The 20,048-nt window shown below is 48.8% G+C and overlaps 1 protein-coding gene and 1 long non-coding RNA gene across 4 annotated transcripts in view; one reads left to right on the top strand and one right to left on the bottom strand.

Annotated features, from left to right (window-relative positions):
* Positions 1-1,482: 1,482 nt before the first annotated feature.
* Pdzd2 (PDZ domain containing 2) overlaps positions 1,483-20,048 on the top strand; it is a 384,162-nt gene continuing 365,596 nt past the window's right edge. Inside the window, exon 1 of one of the 3 annotated variants that reach the window (XM_076551730.1) lies at positions 1,483-1,778. The gene's annotated coding sequence lies outside the window, so the exon portion shown is untranslated. The remainder of the gene's footprint in view (positions 1,779-20,048) is intronic. The other 2 variants (XM_076551729.1, XM_015995051.3) reach the window with 2 other exon arrangements.
* On the bottom strand, positions 9,736-13,728 carry LOC121822715 (uncharacterized). The gene is made up of 2 exons (XR_006063893.2): positions 12,604-13,728; positions 9,736-9,948 (listed from the first exon to the last, which is right to left on the bottom strand). It is a non-coding gene; the product is annotated as an uncharacterized LOC121822715 (long non-coding RNA).

Below are 20,048 nucleotides of genomic sequence, written 5' to 3' on the forward strand. Positions count from 1 at the left end.
AGCACTGCATAATTGTGGAAGGATCTTTAGTGGCATCCTAATGGCACCTTTCTAGACAACGGAGCCTGTTTCCTTGAACACCTCCTAAGGGCTACAAAGAACAACTTAACTGCTGCTCCTTACTCCGTTCTGCATGGTAAGTGTTTTCTCTATTTATAGACAGGAAAAGATGCTCTGGGTGCCGGAGACTGTGCAGTTTGTAATACACGAGGCCTGGATCTGTACAGGCATTGATCTCTGCGGCTTGGAAACTATAAACACCGAGGGAAAGCTAAATCCAAGAATGTCTTCACCCCAACCCTGGCTGAAAATACTATCTAGAAATGCCTTGGGACTACTCTAGTCTCTGATGCTGAGGGACAGTTCTGTGGGGTCTGCAGGTGATGTATGCCTATCTGCTGTTCCCAGAGACCAGAGCTTAATGCCTTGCTGGGCAAATCTAGAGCCCAGGCATGCTCTACCCCCCCCCCCCCAAAGCAAAGATTTCCAATTACTGCTCTGCAGAAAATGTCAAAAGCATTATTCAACGACTCATGATCTCGAGGTTTGTAATTTTTCGTATGTTTTTACCCTTATCTGCCAGCACTTGAAAAAGACCAGCTTTTTCCTCTCAAGAGAGCTTAATTTGCAGAGCTGTGCAGTCTCCCTATTATGCGCTTATCGTCCTCTCCCTGTGGTAGGCAGAATGACAAGGATGACAAAAAAAGAGAACCAAAAATATTTGAAGGCTTCCTGAAAATCTATGGGAGGAAGCATCCTAAAAGCCGAGGCTCCCGTTCCCCCAGTGACCTGGAACAAGGTGAAGGGCGGCTGGCGTTAGCTCTCGAGGTCCCCTCAGCAGGAGCCCCTGACTGGTGCTCTCAAGATCCAGATCCTCCATCCCGGGGGGCCCCATGGAATTTCCTCTAGCAACTTAATTGAAGGATTAACAGCTTGGAGATTCTAAAAGCGCAAAGAGGTTCTCTCTCTTGGTATGAGGAATGCTCATACCAATGCCATATTAAGTTTGGGTTTCGTAAGGACCAGAGGCCAGGGCAGCTTGGGATGGATGGTTGGCTCTTCTGCGGTCTCCCTTGGCCTCCCCACCCATTCTGCGATAAGGCAATTGACATTTTTTCTCGGCGCTACGTGAAGTGCTACGCAAAAGCAAGTTCAAGTCTCCTAGCTCTCATTCTTCCACCTAGATGGCGCCCCAAACCCTGCTTGCATGGCAATTCTGAGCCGCAGTCTCCCTGGATCGGTTCCTCCCAGGATCCCCAGGAAGCGGGCGCACCAGGACTGCTGGTTCCCCGGGAGAGCCGCCCTGCCCGCCCAGGGGCTCGCTCGGGGGGAATCCCCGCCCACCTTGTCATTCCTGCAGGGGAATCCCCGCCCCCTGGGCCTGTCACTCCGGGAAGGTAGTTCCCGCCCCTCGAATCCAGCAGTGGGAAGGAATCCCCGCCCATCCTGGAGGCTCGGAGCATCCCTTGCGCCGCGCTGCGAGCAGCTCACTCCCAGTGCCAGTGCGTGCTGGCGGCGGGCGGCGGGCAGCCGGCAGCTGGACGCGGCGAGGCGGCTGCTGCGGGCGCCCTCCAAGCGCCGGGCCGATCGGAAGACGCTCGCGATCGCGCCTCCCGCCGCAACCGGCGAACCCCTGCGGCGAGGCAGCTCCCGGCAGGCGCGGCGGCGGCGGCGGCACCGGTGTGGCAGGGGCGGCGGTAGCTGCGCGGGCACCGCCGGGCGGCGCCTGGGTCTGGACGCGCCAGGAGCGGCTCGAGCCTCTGCCGATCCACGAGCAGGTGAAGCGACCGGGGCGCTGCGGCCGCGACCGGGTGGGGTGGTGGGGAGGCTTCGGGTGGGCTCGCGGGGGAGCGGAGCTAGGTAACCCCAAGACGGTGTGCGCCGGAGAAAGTTCAGTGACGATCGATCGGGTAGGTGCGGGAATCCTAGTCCCAGCGCAGGGGTGAGTGAGGGCACCCAAGTGGGTCCCCCACGTTAGGTGGCGCAAACTCCTCTTCCATCTGGCGGGAGGTAAGCGGGGCACAGTGAAGGAGAGGGTTGGGCCGAGAGGGACGGAGGCAGCGGGATTACCAGAGGCGCACTGCTTAGGACGCCTAAAACCAGCCAGGAGCCCTTACCCCAGTGTACTGGCTGGTCTCTATACCTTAAATCAATTACTGTCTTAAAGGCCATCCTTCCGCGCTTCATCTCTTGCTAACCCCCAGCCCACTAAGTGGCGCGAGAAAGAGTAGGCATAAAAAGCAGGGACATCTTTGGGGTGTTAATGGTATCTGCCAGAGAGAGGAGGGATGTTCCAGTAGAGAAAGTATTTCCTCCTGAAGTCTCCCCCCGCGGTGAAACACACGAGGGAACTGGGAGGTGGGGGAAGGATCCAGGACCGCGGACAGAAGTTTGCCAGAAGCCCTCAGCTGCCCTGCTCTGTGCATAGTTCTTGATAAGGAACACTGGAGTCACACCAGGTCTGGCATGTGCTGGTGGCCGACACTGGAAAGACAGACACCCAGACACCGGGGCATCCCAGAGGTTGGGCATTGTCGGAGGCCTGAGCTGGGTCTTGCCCCTTCCTTGTGTTTTGCTGGACAAGTCATGATGAAGCTCCCGGATAGGTAAGTGGTTGCTGAGTGCCCAAAGAAAGTGAGCTTCTCAAGGAGACACACCCCTGGATCTCCAGGGCACCCCCTGGGGAGGGGGTGCATTGCCACACTCCTCTCTGCTCCTGGCTTGTTGCTTTAGGTCCTCACTATTTTTACTGGGTCAGCCTTTTCTGGCCTGTGACTTCTGGGTGGGAGCCAGGTAGGTACAGGCTGGCAGGTGCGGTGTGGGAGGGCCTCTTGTGAAGGCGGAATAAAATATCTCAGAGCACACCCCTGGCTGTGGGTGGTTGTTCTGGCTACGCGGATTTCTTCTTCCATTAGGATGGGCCAGGAATTGCTGCTACTATAAAAGCCACCCCATGGTGTGAGCTTGTGGGGTGTGTTACGGGGTAGGGAGGAGTGGTGGGGTGGTAGGTGTTGGGAGAAGAATCAGAACCATGTGAAGTGTATAAATGTGCCCCCTTGGCATAGTTAATAGGCGCCTGGAAAAATATTGAGTCACACTTTCAATCTATCATTGAAATTGATTTTGGATGCACTCATGGCAGTTTACTATTTAAGGAAACGTAGGATAATTCCTCTATTCATTTCAATCATTTTGGTGCACCTGTGGTTTGCTGAGCCTAGAGCTTCCAGGGGGCATGTGGAGGAGGGGAGAGGGGCTCTGTCCCTGCTGGGAATCAGTTCCTTGTAGCAGGAGAGACATCTCTCTACAGTGATGGACAGTGATGACGCAAGCTAGTGCCCTTCTGCTCTACAGTGAGTCCCCTATGTTTAGTGGGTGACGGGTTGGAGGGATAATTAAACGAATAATTCAAGTGTGTTCCAAATGAAACATCTTGGGGGTGTGGAGGAGAAAAAGGCCGCTTTTCACGGTGGAGCTCTGAAAGCTTTATGAAGGACCCCCTGGGCGAGGAGGTGTGTGCCGAAAGGTCCATCCCATCTTCAGATTCATCCATGGCAGAAGAGGCTGAGCTCCGACCCCCAGGATTCTAATTTTCCAGACAGTTGAGAAATGTTTGGGATTTCTGAGCAGGGCTTATTGTGATCAGGTATGTGCTTTGGGGCAATCTCTCGCAGAAAGACTTGAGATGGGGAGAGAGGAGAGGCGGCAAGCCTGAAGGAAAGATTCTCGCAGTGCGATGGTGGGGGAGGCGGTGAGGTCCTGAGCTGGCGGACGGACGCTTGTGAGGAAGAGAAGAGTCATCAGCTGTGGGGCTGAAGTGTGGGCATGGGTGGGATCTAGCAAGCAGAAACAGAAGCCACCCGCAGGCTCTAAGCGCAAGTAGGTGAGCTCAATTAGGGAGTTTGGGTTTTCACCACTCGACAAAGCAGCAACCTTCTAGACTCTGTGTACATGTGTATGTGTGTATAGGCGTGTGGGGGTGAGTGTCTGTGAGTGTGTGACATGGTTCGTGTGTGGAAGTAAGAAGGCAGTTTTGTGGAGACCGTTCTCTTCTTTTCACCGTGGGTCCCAGGGTCTAAACTCAGGTGGAAGTACCTTTACCAACTGAACCACCCGGTCAGCCCCCAGCCTTCTTTTTCTCACTGTTTGTTGTAAAGCTTGTCAAGGCTCTGGGGACCTATGAGGCAAACAGTTCAAAACTTAACTGTCTGCCTAGATGTCTCTCTTGCCACAATACCCAGCACACCACACACACACACACACCAGACAGACAGACACACATATGAGTCAAGGAATAGTCTTCCTTAACTGCTATTGTCTCTGCCTTTCAAAACCATTTTCCCTGGTGGTGGGTTCTGGAATATCCTTTCTTCTCTGGCGGTCCTGACAAAGCTCTTCTTCATCAAGATCCAGTTCCTGGGCCTCCTCCGTGACTGTGCACCATTCTTCCAGGAGACCTCAGGGTGCTTTCTTCATTACCCACCCTCTGCAGAGCCTGAGAGGATCTGCTCATCAGGCTGTCCTATTTCTCTAGGACAGTGGTTCTCAACCTGTGGGTTGCAACCCCCACAGGGGTTGGATATCAGATATCCTGCATCAGACATTTGCACTACAATTCATAAGAGTAGCAAAAATTGCAGTTATGAAGTAGCAATGAAATAACTTTATAGCTGGGGGTCATCACAGCATGATGAAATATATTAAAAGCCCCCGGCATTAGGAAGGTTGCGAACCCCTGCTCCAGGACCTTACTATATACTTATGCACACATGAGACCTGGAAGAGTGGCCTCAGGCTAGACAAAGAGTCGAGGGGGAGCTGCCCCAGGCTGATTGCACTCTGGGGTCTCTAAAACCCCAAGAGGGAGCTCCTGGTGGGTTGGCAAGGGAACAAGACTATAGACGCTCCCTTGACTTAGATCACATATGAACACGAATCATACTTTGGTGGAGGAAGCTTCCTCATCTAAAGGTAGCTTCAGGCCTGGGTACATCAACCACAAGGGGAAAAACTCTCCCAAAGAGGAGGAGCCCACCAAAGGTCACAGCCAAACCCAAGGAGAGGCTGAACCTCTGGGAAACTTTCTTCTGTCTTCGGGAATGTCCCCAGAGTGCCAAGTAGGAGGCTGAGCACAGCATGTGCTTGACATAGAAAGAGCTAGGTAGGACCTAAGCGGGTGGAGGGGGGGGGAGAGGCAGTGGAGCTGATGCCCAGAGGGATGAAAAGGATTGGCCACTGACCGAGACTGAGAACAGGCGCACCAAGTGCCAGCCGCACTGTGGAGTGTTCGGAGAAGGTGGTGGGACTTGAGGGGAGGTGTGTTCAGGAGCGAGTCCCAGTTTCCCCTCTGCAGGCCCATTTGGCAAGCCTCAGTGGGAGAAAATGAAGAAGTCAAAACCGGGGTGTTTGAGAGGGATGAGGTTAGAGAGAGAACATCAAGAACAGGTACAGGGAAAGAAAAAGGCTGCCATCTGCCCTCCCGTGAGAAGGAAGGTAGAGGCTGGGAGAGCCCGGGGAGAGAGGAGGCTACCGGGCCACAGCCCCACAGCCAGGGGGCTCATGTCTTCTTGGTAATCCAGGAGCCATCTGCTGAGAGCTAGTATGACATCTCCTTAGGCTGGGGGCTTGGAAGGAAGAGGCTGCCGTGCCTCTGCTAGTCCTGGGAGGTGAACCCAGTTCTCACTGAGACAGGTAAGGGCGAGAGGATTCCAGAATTGGAGAAGGAGACTTGGCTGGAATTTAGGCAATGCAGAGAACTTCTTGATGGCCAGGTCACTGGAATTTCAGAGTAGCTACTTCACGGCTGTTTTTCAGAGGTATTCGGAGAGGCGCTGAGGTGAGCAAGGGCCCGGATGACCATCCCTGGTATGCAGCGGGCCCTTTGGAACAGCTTGATGAGAAGAGAATTAATCTCTCACCAAAGTCCTTCCCATTCCCACTGAATGGAATTGTGAGAGAATGCTCGGCCAGGCAGGCTCCCCTTCAGTGTTGGAGGAAGAGCTTCGGACTGTTCTGCTCTGCCTGTGCTGTTCTTACCCCAAGGAATCCTTTGGGTTTTATCTGTTGGCTTACAGCCGTGGCTCCACCTTCTGGTGTCCCTCTTAAGCAACGGTCCAGTGTCTGGGCTCATTGGGACCATCTGCCCCCATCCCCTGTGATCTGGAGAGGGACCATACATCATCGTTCCCAGTTCCTGTCTTTGAGAGAGCCGAGGCCCAGGAAAGGAAGAGTAGTGACCCCAGCTGGAACTAGAATTGCAACACACCCTTGCTTTATCAGAGAACTCTTGTCCAGTTCAAAGCAATTGAGCCTGCTGAGGTGGGTGAAGAAGCAAGCATTGTACCACCTCGGTTTTATTAATGAGCCTTTGTTTGCACACAGAAAGATGAAATAAATATTCTTAGTTACTAGTGAAGAAGGGGAGAAATAGGGCACTTAACTTTCTTTACCAAACACTGAATAGATGTATGGCGACCTAAATTAACTTGGGTAGAAATGTGAAGAGTGCTTCTTAAGGAAATAGAAGTCTAGAATGTTTTCTCTGATTCTTCGATCTCCATGAGGATCGTTCATGCCTGGGTCTTGTGGTCCTTTGGGCTTATGCATTGGCTGCATGTAAAAAGATTGATGTGACCTTTAAAACTTGAAAATCCTCCATATTGGCAAAATGGGGGAGTGTGGGGTTTGATCCGGGTAGATAGACATTTGAAGCCGGGGAAGGTCATGTGATTGAGTCTGACCGTGAATTGAAGGGTTCTATATACTGTTGACAAATTTGTTCGAGGGGACACCATGTGTGTCATAGCCTGACCCTACTCAATGGTGGCAGAGGCCCCTTGTGCTGTGACAAGGCCAAGGAGCTAGCTTGCTAAGGTGCAGGTGTGTGGACAAGGCACATTTGTCTGCTCAGTCGCTGTGTCACTGGGAAGAGACCAACCTGGGGGCCATTGCTCTCACAGACGTCAGATGGCACCCTCTCCACCTGACTCCATCCTGTCACATCTGGTACTGGATGTCCCGTGCTTTTACTACCTAGTTGAATACAGTATGAGTAAGTGACTGGTTAGAAACTTACAAAGAATTAAAAACAAACAAACAAACAACAACAACAACAACAAAAACCCTTAAGATTCTTAACTCTTTCTGTCACAGTCTAGTGAAACCAGACAGCAGTGAACATCTGGCCCATGAAATCTCCCTCGGGTTATTTGTTTTTAGGTGATTTTCTTTTTCTATTACTCAAAAGTACTCTGAAAACATGGAGGTTTGGGGGAGCGGGGATGGGGGGCCACCATGTGCAATGTGGACTTATTCTGCACATAGGGTCATTTTAAGTTTTGGATAAAATAACAGGAAGAAAGTGGAAAGATTTCTCAGAAGCAGCTGGAAATGACTAGGTCCCTCCCGGAGGATACAAAGGAATCGGAAACTCGGCAAATCCTTGAGCAGGATAATCTACTCCCTTGCCTTCAGGTTGAAGTAAATTGAGGCCTTCCCAGATAGCATCTGTACTGGTTTAACAGCTTTCTGGGCAGAGGCCTCTGTGGCCTCTTTGTCCTTTGCAGAATGATGCCTCAGACAGGGTCCTCTGAGGTGGTTTGCAGGAGTGGAAATGGATGTGAGCAGATTCGTTCCTGGGCTCATTCTTATCAGCACTGGGGCACCTCTAGTGCTTGACTTTGTAAGAACTGGTTTCATTCTGTTTCCTCAACTGACCCATCCAAACTACAACACACGGCCCCTGTTGTTGTGACCTCAGAAGAGTGACCATGCTGCTTTTCTAAAAATAAAGATGGTATTCAGATCATGCTAAAGGGCATTTCTACTGTGAGCGGGGGCATAGTTGGTGCTGTGTAAATCCAAAGTCAGTTCCTGGCTGGCACCTGCCCGCTAAGGCAGTGGGAGTTGAGCAGGGAGGAAGGAGGGTGGGCAAGAGGGCAATTTTGGATGCTGGTGTTCTCAGTAGGGGAATGAAGTCAGGGAGCTGGGCTTCTTCGCAGGGGTGGTTTCTGGGCACCAGGAGGAAGCTGGTGGGAGGGGACAGGGAGCCTGGGAGCTTTGACTTCCTGGGGACCTGCCTGGCTACAGTTGCTCCAGGAGATGTAGGAATTCCTCAGCAGGAAGACAGAATAAGACTCTCAACTCTTCACCAAAGGCTAGCCTGGCTCATCCAGTTTAAATATGCTGGGTTATTACTGTCATTCTGATATCCTATACCGTGCCCTTCCTGGACACGGTTACACGTGCCTTTTGAGTTAACTGTAATATCTTGGACTGACATAAAACATGTTTGAACACCCAATAATGCTTGAACACCTTGAAGAGTTCCAGTGATGCGGCCACCAGAAGTGTCTTCGCAACCTAACCCCTCTGTAGAGTGAGTGGTAGGTGGCTCATCATACGACTCAGGTTTGCTCGTGGGTGAACACAGGCAATCTCAAACTCTTCCCAAGTGTTCCAGCATTGCTCTTTCTGCACCCATGAAGCTGAAAATGGAGCCAAGGTTAATGAAACAAGATGGCAATAAACTCTGTGTGTGTGTGTGTTGGCCGATAGACACTTATAAAATGTCTGATTTTAGCTGTGTTTGAGTCCATTCCCGACACCCTGTCCCCTGCCCCCTTTGGCACAGTGTATTTTTATAGAGATTTGGGTAAAACTAGATTGTGCTATATGGGTCTCCTGGTAAGGAAATTAACTTTCAAGGCTCACGCAGCCATGCAGATATTATTACAAATCACCCAGCATACCAAATGGGCATGGCTTCCTCCCACAGTTGCCCCAACCCACTCTCCACTCCTTCGCTGCCCTGGTCATTGTTGTTCCCAGTACCATTAGGCTAAAAGAAGAGACAGCTGTGCCCAGAAAATGTGCTCTGAGTGTCCTCATCAGCATGGGTTCTCATGAGAGCAGGCTGTGAGACGGCGTGAAGAGAGGAACGCACCAGAAAAGATTGCATTCACCCTGTCTCTGGACCTGGTGCTGGTCTTGGAAACCCTGAGCAGATGTAAAGCTGATTGATTGCTTGATTGGTGACTGCCGTGGGGCAGCAGTCAGCCATGTTGGGCACCAGGGAGATACGCCTGGTACCTGAAACACTCGTCTGCCGTCTGGTCCCTCACCTGCCCTACCTTAAGCATGACATATCTTAAGATGAGCTGTCGTTCCCCCTTGCTCTTCTGGATCCGGCACAAAGCTGAGTGCATGGTAAAAATTAAGATGCTGCTAACGTTCACTATTTGGCAAGCACTATTCTAGACTTTCTACATTTCAAACTCATTCAATTCATAATAATCCAGTGAGGTGTATCCTTTTGTTGCTCTTAGGGCTGCCAAAGCAAATTAACACAAGTGTGGTGGCTTAAAACAACAGAGATGCATTCTCTCGTGGTTCTGGGAGTCAGAAGTCTGAGATCGAGCTCTTTGGGAGGGCCGTGTTCCTTCCAAACGCTTCGGGCGGGGGGGGGGGGGTGATTGCCTCACCTCTTCCAGCTTCTGGTAACTGTTGACGTTCCTGAAGACTGTATCATCCATTCTCTGCCACCGTCCTCACATGGCAATCTCCGTGTGTGTGTGTGTGTGTGTGTGTGTGTGTGTGTGTGTGTGTGTGTGTCTATGTCCTCTCATGATTGCATGATTCCACTTTGTGTCTTTTCTAAGGACATTGGAGATTAAATTTGGTGACAACCAGATTGTCTTAGGATTCTTTAGAGAAACAGAACTGATAGAATGAAAATATACTAAAAGGGTGTTTATTCAGCTTATACAACACCACAGCCTAGTAGTCCAACAATGGCATCTTCACGTTGAAGAGGTTGAGAACCAGTGAGAACCCTTGGCTACTCAGCCTGTAAACCGGGCTTCCGCAGCAGTCCCAACCTGGTGTGGACAGTCTGGAGGGTTCCTGGAGAGCCACTGGCCTTTAGTCCCCATTGGAAACCTGAAAGGGCTGGATCAGATATCAGCAAAGGAATGTTAGCATGGACTTCTCTGAGTCTCACACTCATGCTCAGCACCTGCATCTCCATATGGGTGAGTTTCAGATATTACGAATCAAACCCAAGAGGGTATTTCTTCTTCCAGGGAGTTCTCTCCTCCTTCTGTTGTGATGCAACCATGTACCAACAGCTCAGTGCCCGGAGTTTAGAAGCTACTCTTGACCTTCTTGTCCTCTAAGCAACCCTACATGCAAACCATAAGGCAGCTTTTCCTCCAGTGTCTACCTCCAGAGAAGCCACACAAAGCCACTGCTGCTTAGCGCCTGGATTCCCATTGTATTTGTCCAACTGGGATACATTCTTGAAACCTTGAAAACATTCTTGAACCCTTGTCCCTTCTCCTCAGAGCACACAGAGGGCTTGTTTTATTTGAAGAGTTTGGGGTCTTTTTTTCTAGTGTAATTTTAGATGTACAGCTAAAATAAGAGGAAAGTATAGGTTTCCTCATGCATACACGATCTCCCCCATTCTCAACATCCTCTACTAGAATGTTGTATTTGTTACGTTGAACTAAGAAACATTGTTATCACCTATAGTCTATCTTCTCCATTAGTGTTTTCTTGGTATCATCATTTGGCAAATGTGTAAAGACATGAATCCACCATTATAATAGCATAGGAATGTATTATCACTGCCCTGAAAATCCCATGTTCCTCCTCTTCATCCTTTTCTCCCTCTAACCTACTCAGATATTTTAAGCTTTTTAAATTTATATTTATTTTATTAATTTTTTTTGATACAAGTTCCCACTATGTAGCTCTGGCTGGACTGAAATCACTTTGTAGACCACGCTGGCCTCTAGCTCCCAGAGATCCACCTACCTTTGCTTCCCAAGTGCTAACATTAAAGGTGTACCCCACCACCATATCTGACTCCCTTTAGGTCATTAAAAAGCACAATTCAAGATTTGAAAAAGTAGATCAGCAGTAAAGAATACTTGCTTCTCTTCCAGAGGACCTGGATTCTGTTCTCAGCACCCACATGGCAGCTCACAACCATCTGTAACTCTAGTTCCTGGTGATTGATGCCATCTTCTGGCCTCTCATGGGTGCCAGTCATGCACATGGTACACAGACATAGATGCAGACAAAATACTCATATACATAAAATAATAAAACTTAAAAAGATAGTTTTTAAAACACGGTTCAAATCATGTCACTTCCTAGCTGAAGACTGGGGATTGCTCTTTGTGGTTCCAACATGATGTGTGTCCCTTGGGCAGACCCATATCTCCTGTGACTGCTACCACCCATTGTCCCCCCTCCCTCTGTGCCTAACATGCTGTCCTTTTAATTCTGGAGCCTACCATGTCCCATCACACATTGGAATTTTCCCATCATGCACTGGGGCCCTTCACTTTTCCAAGCTTTTACCCTAAGATCATATAAAATGGAACTTTCTGGAGCTCCATAACATGATTCCTGTTTGAAATATAGCCTTGATTTATTTGCTTATTTTTAATATCACCTCTTAGAATACAAACATCATTAAAGCAAAGATCTTGCTTTGTTTCTGTATCTTAAGTACTCATAACAGTCCTGTCATAGAGTAGTTCATGCTCATCAGAGCTGGCTTCCCACCCCTAGCACATTGTCAACTGTTTAACACACTGAACACCTCACTATTCTCAGTGATCCCTATTTCTCAGATCAGGGACACAGTCTCAGAAAGATTAAATGACATGAGATCACATACCTTCTTAATTTGAATCTTCATCTCTTTGTCTCCTAAGCCAGATTCTACATAGAGTCTCTGAGAAGCAGGAGTGGCCCAGGATCCTGGCAGTCCCTTCAGACTTCTGGGCTTTCTGCAAGTTCATTTCCTGCTCACAGATGGCTAATACATAGGGAAGAAATCTCAGTCTCAGATTCTCAATTTCTCTGAGAAGTTGGCCTAGGACTTCAGCCTGAGAAGCCAAGAAGTTAATTTTGCTTTCTCTTCCCTTTGGGATGAAGACTTTCTGTGATCCATCTTGAGACTTGATGGGTTAAACTGTCTTCCTTGAATCCTCACAGGGAAAGTCGAGATGACCAGGTTGAATCCTTATAACCAACGGTGTTGAGCATCAGTGTCCTGAGTTTATGAGTAGGAAAGGAACTAGAAACCTCAGAATCTGTGGGGAGCATTGGGATCTGGGCTATTCCTCTTTCTCAGAGATTCTGTGTAGAACATGGCTGAGAACTTGGGCTTAGGAGATGAAATTGATTTAGAAGAGTCCCAGAGGTCTTTGTTTAGCTCTGATTTTCCTTACACAAGAGCACTTTTCTGTCCTTTTTGGTTTTTGTGGCCCCTGCATCTCTTTCCAGACGGTGAAGCCCCTTGGGTGAGTACATAGACTTCATCTGTAGGTTGGTAGACAACTTATTCCCTTGAGTCTTGCTAAAAGGTTGTTCCTCTGTCATAAGCTTTGGGCTAGTCATGGGAGAAGCCAAGAACAAGTCCTTTCCAGATAAGAAAGCAGCTGCCCTCACCCCCTTTGTGGTTCCCTCAGTCTGTTGTTTGTTTTTTTCTTCCCTCCCTCCCTCCCTCCCTCCCTCCCTCCCTCCCTCCCTCCCTCCCTCCCTCCCTCCCTCCCTCCCACCCCTCTCTCTTTCTCAGAGTCTTACCATATTGGCCAAGGTGGTCTTGAACACTTAGGCTCAAGTGATCGTTGCCTCAGCCTTGTGAGTAGCTAGGATTATAGACCTGACCCACTGTGCTCAGTTTAGACATCCTTTTAAAAATAAAGCCACTCTTGACAATTACACCAGCATGCCAGTAAGTAAACATCCAGATTTTGTGTGTGTGTGTGTGTGGGGGGGGGGACCGCACTCTTTCAGACCAATAGTAATTGTAACTGAGAATGTCCAAGACCCACAAGTGTTGGTTGGGCTTCCCTCATGGAGAGGGCTACAGCAGCTGATCAGTACTGCTGGCAGACATAGCTGCTTTCCTGTGGGAAGGCAGAACCCTGGCTACTTGATACATCACGCACCCCACCTCTGCTGTCGTTAGTGGGGTTTGCCATGGTAACCAGAACTTGCCTGAGGGTTGTGCATGTAAAGTGCCACTCATTGGTAGTACCCTTTATTTTTAGCATCTACCAAAGAGCCGCTGCTCATTGTTCCTGGTAACAGGCAGGTGGGTAGTCACAATGGAGCCAGGATGAATTTTATGTGCTGTTCCTGTGTGGAATGTTACCACCCACCACAGTTCTCACTTGTTGGATCATGGTGTGCTTCTGGAATTCCATTGGTTCAGATCCTCGCTGGAACCTGCACGCTAAGAGAGTTGGACTTACTATTCTTTAATAACATGTTCTCCACTGCTGTTCCCGATCTTCGTCTTGGCACAGCATGCCAACTTTATAACAGTGGTGGTCCTGCAGCTAGGAGGTGGGTAGTTTGCCCATAAAAGAAATCACCGAAAGCTGGAGAGCACAGCAAACATTGGGAGGAGGAGGTATTTTTCCTCTCAACATGATGCTCAGTTTTCTCTCAAGGCTTACGCTCTGTCCTTGATGCTCTCAGACTTTTCCTCCTTTTTTCACTCAGCCGATATTTATTAACACACGCCACATAAAGAAGTGTTGCATATGCCTCCCATTCTGTACATGGGGCAAAATAAATGAAATCCCGATTTCTTTGACTTATCAAATCTATCAAAGTGCTCAAGAACCTCGGAAGGCTGACTGGAGAGATGGTGGCTGCCTGTCAGGCCCTTCCCTTTCAGCCTGTCCTCACCCCATGGACCATCGCTTCGTCTGATCCTTTACTAGAACCACCAGCTTCCTGTCTTTTCCTGCCCTCATCCCCCACAATTTTCTGTTCCAAGTGAGTTCAGCCACCTGTGTGCTTCTGCCCTTGCATCCTGCCTGGTCTAGGGGGAGAAAACTTGAGAAAACATCTCATTAAGAACATAGTAGGGCTGTGTGCTTATATTCCCAGCACTTGGGTCGAGGAGACAGGAAAATGAGGAGGAGTTCAAGGTTACCCTCAGCTGCTGAGCTTGAGGCTGACCTACGTTGTATGAGATACCTTCTTAACAAAACAAAAGACTATAGTGAGCCTCCAAAACCCCATTTTCTGAGGACTTGAAGCTGGCTAGGATCCTTCTGGGTAGGGGCTGTGAAGATGGCTCAGTGGGTAAAGCACTTGCTTTGCAACCATGAGGACCTGAGTTTGAACTCTCCGTGCCCACATAAAGGCCAAGTGTAACCGCGAGTGCCATAACTCCAGCACGAGATGGGCAGAGACAGAGGAGGGTCCCCGGGGCTCACTGGCCATCCAGTTCAGCTCAAATGATGGTTTCCAGATTCAGTGAGAGAGCTTCTCTCAAAAAATAAGGCTCAGATTGATAAGAACGGATTCCTAATGTCTACCCCCACCCCACACGCAGATCCTCTTCGGCATTCTGTGTTACATATCTAGAGCTCAGCAGATCTATGTGGTTTGCCTGGGGTGAAAACTGTAGTCTAAAGTGGAGTCAGTTTTGGTGTCAGTGTCGGTCAAAAGAGTAGAGGGGAAGGCTGATCAAAACATTGACCACAGGGCCAGTGAGTTGGCTCAGCAGTAAAGGCACTAGCCACCAAGCCTCCCAGCCTGAGTTCGGTTCCCAGAACCCACCTGATGAAAAAAAAAAAGAGCTGACTCCCACAGACCATCCTCTAGTTCCCACAGGTGTGCCATGGCACACTGATGGCTACACGTTCACACACACGTGCATGCATGCATGCATGCTCTAAAAGTCATTAAAGTGAAAAAAAAAAAAAACCTAGACTATTTGCATGGTGTTGCTGAGACTCAAGCGCTCATCGATACTGAGCTGCAATACATTCTTCGGGAAGCTTCTTTCTAAATGAACGAAACTAGTGTTGGCTGTCATGTCTAGGGTGGCAGAGGAGAGATGGGACAATGCTCACACCTGAGCCATGAAGATGATGCAGTCATCAGATATTCCAGTTCGGCGGATGAACCGTCTGATGAAAGTATCTGAAGGGTTACGCTGTCACCAACAGTCACTTTTCAAAAGGGAAGACTCCCATCTAGCATGATAACTATTGTAGATGATTTCCTGAATGCCCTATGCGATGTAACACTTGCACAGTTCTGCTTATTTAGTCAATAAACCAAGTATCATTTGAGGCCCCTTCGATTTCAGTAAGAAAGGCAAAAATCCCATAAGCTGAGTCCAGGTGAGTATGCTTTCTCCCATTGATCCACACTTCCAGCTGCTTATAATCTGCTCTCCTGAAGGTCACTGATGCCACATTTGCTAACTCCAAAGATAACTTCTGACCCCGTCCTTGATCCCTCCAAACATTTGGCGCTATCAGTCTATCCTCAGCTGCCTTGAGGTACTCCTTGGTTCTGAACGGAACATTTTGTAGACATTCCTCTTTGCTGCCCAGCCCGCATTCTTTTCCATTTTCAAGGCTGCCTCCTTACTCCACCCCATGCCTCTTGCGATGGTGGAGAGCCCAAGGCTGAGCACTTGGAGTTCCTGTCTTTCTGTGATGTCTCTCATGCTATGGCTCCAAATGCCACCCAGAAGTCAAGAGTGCTCCCCAGTATACCTCCATCTTGTACTGCTTCCATATGGAACGACTTATTTGATCCATATGGTCCATATGGTTCACCCTCTTCTCCCTCCTAGCCCCCCTTCTCTTCCCGCCTCTTTGCTCCCCTTCTTTTCTCCTTCCCTCTCTTTTGGTCTTTCTCAGTCTCATGTGACCTTGGCTGGCCTGGTTTTGAACTCTTGATCCTCCTACCTTTGCTCCCCCACCAGGACTAGGTGTGTGCCACCATGTCTGTGTGTGTAGTGTTAGGGACCAAACACAGGGTTTTGGGTCTCCTAAGAAGTCTACCAGCTGAGCTGTATTCTCAGCCCTCTCTTCCTCCCTTCCTTTCTTCTTTCCTTCCTCCTTTCCCTTCTCTTCTCTTCCCTTCCTTTTCCTCTCCTCTCCTCCCCTTCCCTTCCCTTCTCTTCCCTCCACGCTCCTTCCTTCTTTCTTTCTTGACATATCGCCCAGGCTGGCCTCAAATTCATGACTCTCCTGCCTCATCCTGGAATTACAGACACATGCCACTATGCTCAGCTCAGACGATGCTTCTCCTCCACTTGGTCCTTTAAAATGTATCTGGAACCTAACCGTTTCCCAGCACGTTTCTCCTCCAAGCTATCCCCATCTCTCAGCTGGGCTATTTTAGGAGACTCCCAATTGCTGCTTTTCCCCTTTCCCCCTCATAGTTTATTCTCAGTGGAGCGTCCAGAATGATGCTGGTAAAATAGAAATCCTCTCATTGTCACTCTCTACCCGGATCTTCCCAGTGACTTCCTGTCGAACTCAGAGTGAAAGTCTGCTCATTATGTAGCCCCCCCGGGTCCTTGCTGGTGCTCCTCTGCCCCCGCCCTCCCCTCTCTGACTTCATCTGACAACTCCCCTGTTGGCTCTAGCCACACTTAGAGGATTCTGCCTTAGGACTATGATGTCACTCCCTCTGGAACGTTCTTCCGTCTTACTTCTTCCAGGTCTTGATTTAAATGACCCCGTTGGCGAAGTCTTTTGTGCCACCCTATTTCATCCTGAAGTTTCCACTTCTTATCTTTATTTTCTTTCAGTATTTACATATGTGTGTATGTGTCTGCATATACATGCAGACATATATATGTATTGCATACACATATACATATATGCACACACACATATCTTGCTGACTTAATTTCCTTTTCTGCCTGCTGATTGCAATGTAAGACTGATGATGTTATATATTTGGAGGGGGGAATTTTATTTGCCTCACTGCTACCTTTAGGAAAAAAATGCTTGGCTGGTAGCAGGCACTCGGGAAATATTAGTTGAGAGAATGGATTAGAATCAGTGGTATTTTTAATTTAAATATGGGTGCTCCAGGGACTGTGACTTAATTGGCACAAGGTACAACCCAAGCGCTGATATTTCTTGAAGGCTCCCCAGGTGATTCTAATGTGGAGCTGGGGTTGCCAACCACTGCTTTATGATCTGAACTCTGTGGGTTGTTTTTTGTTTTTTGTTTTTTGGTTTTTTTTTGCTTTCTTGGAGTTTTACGTCTGTGGCATATGCTGTTATATTCTTAGAAAATCCATTCATCTCAAAGCATAAATTGCAGTGAGTGGTTCTAATAAAACCGGTGCCGGGTAGGGTAGCATATTAGGGTTTTAATTGGAGCATCCTATGAGAGTGAGTGTTCTGGACATCCATCTCTGTATAACCTCGGCTGAACTTGGGAGGAACAGGTCCCATATTGCAGAGTTCTTTGTGAGAGTCCCAGGTTAACCTTAGACTTTTAAATAAAAGGGGGGGGGGTTGACTGTGGCTGTTTCTAAACTCCATTTGCCTGCCTGAGCTATACACATTTTCAGCCCCTACCCCAATCCTGCCTGTCCACTGTCTAAATTCTGTCCATCTGCTGAGACTCAGGTGACAACTCGTCTTTTCTTCCTTGCCTGGCAGCTCCTTCCAGGACGCTCGGCACGGTCACTTGGCATCCAGCCCGAGCTGTGGAGCAGGTGAGCCCGCTGCTGAGGACGTCCTGGTTTCGTTGTAACTTTCTTTTTTCCCTCTCAGAGTAGACTAGACTTTTTCACACCGGGCTGTGAGTCCCCAGAAGTAGGTGGTAAGTAGATGCTGATGGATAGCTTAAACTATTTCTGTTTACTGTATGGACAGCATTATCTGAGAAAGGTTGCCTAGGGGAAGGATGCCACATCCTTCATAATAGGGATTATCTCTTTCATAAACATCCTGGCATTTTTCACTCTGGCTTATCATTGATCTATATCATTTTCATTTTATGATTTTTTTTAAAAAGGCAACTGAATATACATCTTATGAGATTTTTAAACCCCAGGATTTCAGTACCCCGTTTGAAAGTATACTCAAGAAAGCCCAGACATCATGACATTTGGCCTTATTTTCAAAGTCAGATGCAAAGGGATAGAATTGTAATTGCATCCTAGGCCTACTGAGAAGACTTGGCCAATCAGGTCAATGAGGGCATTTTAGGTCCCTCTGTCTATTCCAAGGAGTTGCTTTTCTTCTTCTTCTTCTTCTTCTTCTTCTTCTTCTTCTTCTTCTTCTTCTTCTTCTTCTTCTTCTTCTTCCTCCTCCTCCTCCTCCTCCTCCTCCTCCTCCTCCTCCTTCTTCTTCTTCTAAAATTGTATATGTTTTGCTTTTTTTAAGATTTATTTATTTATTTATTTAATGTATACAGGTGTTTTGTCTGCATGTATGTCTGCATACCAGAAGAGGGGACTGGATCTCATGGAACTATAGTTGTAGGTGGTTATGAGCCACCATGTGAGTGCTGGGAATTGAACCCAGGCCCTCTGAAAGAGCAGCCAGTGCTCTTAACCATAGAACCATCTCTCCAGCCTCTGGAGTTTTTTTTTTTTTTTCAACTAGAGTTACATTATCTTAGTGATATTGTTCACTTCAGCAGCCTTGGAGAGGAGGTAACCTGATATACTAGAGTTGGAGAAAGGCCTGAAACTAAGCCCTTAACACCTTTATGTCCTTTTGAAGCCCTTGGCTTAGGGGAAAATGATACCATGGTGAGACTTTGGGACATGTCACAAAGCTATAAAATGCCGTAAAGCGATCTTCATCTGGTTGGAGGTGAATAAGAAACCGCAAAGAAAGGTGAATTGTATTCTGACATGGAGGGGTAAGGTTACCAGAGCAGCTCACCAGAGGGGTGCTGTTGATCTAGACCTTTCAGCTAGGGGTTTGGAAGGTGGATACCTCTATCTTTTCATTGTTTTGTCTAAGACAGGGTCTTGCTGTGTAACCTAGATAAGTCTCAAACTTGCCTTCCTCCTCCCTTTCCTAGTGAAGTGCTTGGATCACAGGCATGTATCAGTGCACCCAGCCTTTGTGATGTCTTCACAAAGATATGGCCTGGCCAGCAGTGGCCACAGCTCCAGGGGGAGATCTTCAGGTGACCAGCTGTCTACCAAAAGAGGTAGATGGATTGGTGCCCATCACCCAGAGAGTGACTTCCAGAGAGCGAGAGTCAGGCACAGCTCTGCCACTGGCATTATCCTGTTCCTGTTCTAACGTTTTTTCCCCAACAACCTGAACAAAGGCGTGGGTGACATGTTTCTCCCATTTGCTCATGACCCAGATCTGGGAAGCATAGTGACCTCATTTCACTCCAGGAACCAGAATGGGAATGGAGGCCACGCCTCACAGAAGTCAGCCAAGGGGCTCAAGTGAAGAGCCTGCGCTCGGGTCTGAAAAAGCCAACTGCGTTTATTATGGGATGGCCAGGAGCCTGTCTGAACAGCTGCCTTCGTGGAAAGGACTTAGTGCGCCTCTTAAATAAGGTCAGCCCCAGGTGTGTGGGGCCGGAAGCACCAGGCGCCGAGTTCTGCCCTGGAGCCCCACATCTAGCCTGTTCTGCTTGGTGAAACCTGAGGTGTAAGGCAACATATCCAGAAGGGACCAAAGCAAGGAGTCAGCGGGAGAGAACTCCAGGAAAGAGATTCGCTGTCTCCCAGGGCCTTCCCCTTTCCAGCCTGTACCCCTGTGGACCAGCACTTGACCAGGTCTTGGCTGCTGTCTCAAGCTTCCTGCCCCCCTCCCAGGCCCTCCAAAGTTTCCACACCAAGTTCATCCACCTGCATTTCCCATCCTTGTGGTCTGACTGCTAAGCATTTCTGTAGAAAAACAAACAAAAACCACTTAAGATGGGTGTTGGGGTGTATGCTCCAAATCCTCACCCTTGGGAGGCAGAGGCAGGGGGCTCCCGGCAAGTCCTGGGCCAGCCTGGTCTCTTCCAGACACCAAAAATCCTAACTACAGCCAGATCCACCCAGCAACGTGCAGTGGTGTAACTGCTGTAGAGCAAATCTCTAGAGCCATCAGATAGATGCACAGGCTAACGCTATAACTGGTCAGTCTGGCCCTGGACCACACCAGTTACCACCCTAGCATCTACCTTGACTCTTGCCCCACCCCTCGGCTCCTGCCGCTGCCTTCTCTCTTCTTAGGAAAGAACTGTAGTTGGTGTTCAGAGAGAGAAGCAGCAGGAAT

This window comes from Peromyscus maniculatus, chromosome 15 (genome assembly GCF_049852395.1).
Source record: "Peromyscus maniculatus bairdii isolate BWxNUB_F1_BW_parent chromosome 15, HU_Pman_BW_mat_3.1, whole genome shotgun sequence".
In the NCBI taxonomy this organism is placed as follows: domain Eukaryota; kingdom Metazoa; phylum Chordata; class Mammalia; order Rodentia; family Cricetidae; genus Peromyscus; species Peromyscus maniculatus.